This window comes from Bubalus kerabau, chromosome 1, assembly GCF_029407905.1.
Source record: "Bubalus kerabau isolate K-KA32 ecotype Philippines breed swamp buffalo chromosome 1, PCC_UOA_SB_1v2, whole genome shotgun sequence".
NCBI classification, from domain to species: domain Eukaryota; kingdom Metazoa; phylum Chordata; class Mammalia; order Artiodactyla; family Bovidae; genus Bubalus; species Bubalus kerabau.
Genome location: NC_073624.1, coordinates 66954252 through 66958260, shown reverse-complemented (window position 1 = coordinate 66958260; position 4009 = coordinate 66954252). Strand labels below are relative to the sequence as shown.

General features: G+C 51.4%; 1 non-coding gene across 1 annotated transcript; it reads left to right on the top strand.

The window, feature by feature from the left end:
- The first annotated feature begins 886 nt into the window (after positions 1 to 886).
- TRNAG-CCC (transfer RNA glycine (anticodon CCC)) lies at positions 887 to 959 on the top strand. The gene has a single exon. It is a non-coding gene; the product is annotated as a tRNA-Gly (tRNA).
- Positions 960 to 4009: the final 3050 nt, after the last annotated feature.

The window sequence follows — 4009 nt, the reverse complement described above, 5'->3', positions numbered from 1 at the left end:
AGAGAATCAGAGTAAACATATTTGAATCTAACAGACATCACTCTCCTAAAAATTTGTCAGCCATCCATCCACCTCAAAAAATTTCTCATGTTTCCTAAGTCCCAACTTACACTATCTTCTACCAGCCTCTCACTTCTCCTCCAGACCCTTCTATCCGAACTCCAAGTTCCTGCTGATTTCTCTCACACAACAATTTGTCTTGCCTCCAGCCTGCCCAGAGAGTCACTCTGTTCTCACCAGACAGAGGGGCTACTCCATCAGGGTTCATAATCCTCAAAAAAAGAGGCATCTACCTCCGGGGGCTGGGGTGGGGGGGAATGGTGCACCCCTCCCCTAGAATGATAAAGTACAGCATTTTTTCTCTACGTAACACTTTCTTCCTATCCACCCTCCACCACCACCCCCTTACATCTGGTACCCCTCTCAGTTGAGAAATCCACCCCAAATCACTCTTGTTCTCTTTTTTTCACCCCTTTATGGGCATGGAGCACTGCTAATTACTATCCCTGTTATAGTTAAAAATGATGATCCAATAAAAAACAAGTCAATACAAAACAGACACAAAAGGACAAATACTATATGATTCCACTTACATGAAGTCCCTAGAGTAGTTAAACTCCTAGAGACACAAAGCAGAACAGTGGCTGCCAGGGGCTGGAGAGAGGGGAGAACGGGGATTGATTTTTCAGTGGGTATGAGGTTTCAGTCTGGGAAGATGAAAAAGGTTTTGAAGATGGATGGTGGGAATGGTTGCCCAATGATGTAAATATACTTAATGCCACTGAACTGTACACTTAAAAGTGGTAAAAATGGTGACTTTTATATAATGCATACTTTACCACAATAAATAAGTACTGTCAGCAACTTTCACTCTGACTTCAGGACTTCCCTGGTGGTCCAGTGGCTAAGACTCTGTGCTCCCCATGCAGGGGACCCAGGTTCGATCCCTGGTCAGGGAACTAGATCCCACATGCCACAACTAAGAGTTTGCACACCGCAGTTAAAGATCCTGCATGCCGCAATTAAGACCCAGCACAGCCAAATACATTAAATAGATTTAACAACAACAAAACCCATCCACTCTGAACCCAAGAGAGACTTGCAGTTAATTGAAAAAAGGGAGGCTTTTCCTTCTGCCACCCTACATTTCAGCAGCTCTGCGAACACCTTCAGGGAGCCCCGAGCTAAGGAGGGTACCTTCACCTGCTTTCAGTCATCTCTCTGCTGACCCCACCTACACGGCTGTAGGCTTCAGTTCTGTTTCCAAACTGACAGAAAGCAGAACCACAGAGGAGGCACCATCCATGTAGGCGTGCATGTGTGCTAAGTCATTCAGTCGTGTCCGACTCTGTGACGCCATGGACTGTAGCCTGCCAGGCTCCTCTGTCCATGGGATTCTCCAGACAAGAATACTGGAGTGGGTTACCGAGCCCTTCTCCAGGGGATCTTCCCGATCCAGGGATCAAACCAGCTTCTCTCAGGTCTCTTGCATTCGCAAACAGATTCCTTACCACTAGTGCCACCTGGGAAGCCCAAGGAAAAGGACCTTGATTCTAAACCTGGTCAGTAACTAGTTGTGCATCCTCGGGCAAGTTATCTAATCTCTGTATCTCAATATCCTTATAAAGAAAACAGAGAAGGGAACAGGCTGCCCCTCGAGAGATAATGGATATGAACACAGTTTGAGAAGTGTGTGCAAGCTGATTTCATCATCTCTAATTTCACTTTGTCAAATTAAAAACATCTCAAACATTAGAAGTAAGTTTCTACCTGATAATAAGGAGGTAGATAATAAGGAGTAAATCGCTCCATAAATACAACCTAAAGATAATACTTTGATCCTCCATCATCATCCCTAAATCATCATCCTCATTGAAGGTGGAATGATGCCAAGTTCTTCCCAGCCTGATCTCTCTCTGCCGTGAAAACCCATTTTGTCAAGACACATTTTTCTCCATGATTTGCTTTTAATTCAGAGGCAGGATCCAGTTTTGCCCACAGGCTGCCCATAGCATTGCCTGCATGAGGCATGCAATGGGGTTCCAAGCAGGAGCAGATTTGGGAGAGGGGTATGGGAGAGGCCAGGGAAAGCGTAATCCCTTGAACACATATTCAAAAATGACACCTTCTAACCATGTTCAAGCCTCCCTGGTGACTCAGTGGTAAATAATCCATCTGCCAAAGCAGAAGACATGGGTTCGATCCCTGAGTTGGGAAGATCCTCTGGAGAAGGAAATGGCAACCCACTCCAGTATTCTTGCCTGGGAAATCCCACAGACAGAGGAGCCTAGAGGGCTGTAGCCCAAGAGATGGCAAAGAGTTGGACACAGACACAACTTAGCGATTAAACAACCACGTTCATGGCACTCACACGTTGACATGACGGTCAACAGCCTGGTGAAAAGGTGCCAGCACAAGGAGGGTGGCTCCAGGACCACAAACCCCATGAAGAAGGTGGTCCAAAGGTGGCTTCAGTTGGTGGAGTTGGCTGCCCCTCAGTCTGACCACCAGCCGGCTTGGCTGCTGTCAGAAGGCCGCCAGCCCCAGCTCTACCCCAGATGCAGGAGGCAGCATTTCTCTCCAACAAAGAGTCTCTCTGTCCCTCAAGCCCAAGGAGTACATTCGGGTCACCCACAGCCCAGGTGAACGCACACCTGGCCCTGCCCCTTCCTCCCTTTTGCCACCCCGACCTCACCAGGACCCCTTCTGGTTCTTTTCACAGCCTCCCGTTCTCTCTGAGGAGGGACTTGTCAAGGCCTCTCTGCTTCCTTCCATGGAATCCCCCAGAGAGAGGGGGTCCCAGGCCTCTCATCTAGGGTCCCCAGTTGGGTCCCTAGGCACTCCTCAGGACCACCTCCCACACCTCACAGGGACCCAGCTCAGCCCAGATGGAAGTCATCTGTATTCAGGCTTCAACCTGATTTCACCAATAATTACATTATGCTGGTCCACACCCATTTCCACAAGCACCTCCACCCCCACCCGAGCCCCCTTCACACTCACTCAGGCAGTGCCAAGAATGAAAAATGGAAGCAGACCCGAAGGAACCCCGGGCGGGCAGGCAAGCTGGGGACACAACCAGAGCCCAAGGCTTGGCCAGCATACAACTCCAGGCTCTGATCCTCAAGGGGCCCAGCCTCCCTTTCAGCGCAGAATTGTAACATCAAGGAGCCAATTCTTCCCCTGAGGCCCAGGGAGAGGTCTGCAGACAGGTCCCGCCTGAGAGGCCAGCTCCCTCTGGGTCTTCTGGGCACCGCAGGTGGCCTGTCCTTGCTGTGGTCCCAGGACCCTCACCCCGCAGCCAGCCACAGGCATCTGGGGGTCACCATGTCTGAGGTCCAAGGACCCCGAGGAACAGGGGCGTTGTTGTGAGACTGTGACTTCCAGAATGTCCTTCTGTCCCATTCTGTGGACTTTAAGCTTTTCTTAGTACCCAGGAGGGCAGACCAAGGGGACTTTGATCCTATGGGCATCTGGTAGAATAAACTATCATTGCAAATGGGGCCTTCTGGCCACCTTTCCCCTCAAAGACGGCCTGTTTAAGAGCAAGCCACTCTCTCAGGCTAATCTGACCACACCTGGGAGCTGGGGAGGGGGGGGTGCTGGAGTGGGAGGGTAGAGGTGGGGAAGCTGAGCCTGGAAGAGGGAGGGAACTCAAGAACCACCCGCTCCCATTCCTGATAGAACCAGAGTGGTTCCTCACAAGAAACCGTGGTGTCAATAACCAGACCCTAGCACAGCCTGAAATGTCTGAGCCGCCACCGCCTCCACCAGCCACCCTCTCAACTTCTCAATGGAGGCTGGGGGAGGGGGCGGAGTGTTGCCCGCCCCCCACACCGGGGTGGGGGTGGAGGGTCCTCACTGGTCTGGACCCAGATCCACCCCCTTCCCCAGCCTTCTCACAGGGTGCTTTGAGGACCCGCAGCTCTGGCTTCTCCAGCCTGTGCCCTCACAAAGGCCCCCTCTGTCACAGCCTCCCGGGGAACAGGCCCCCGCCTCCTCCCGCTGC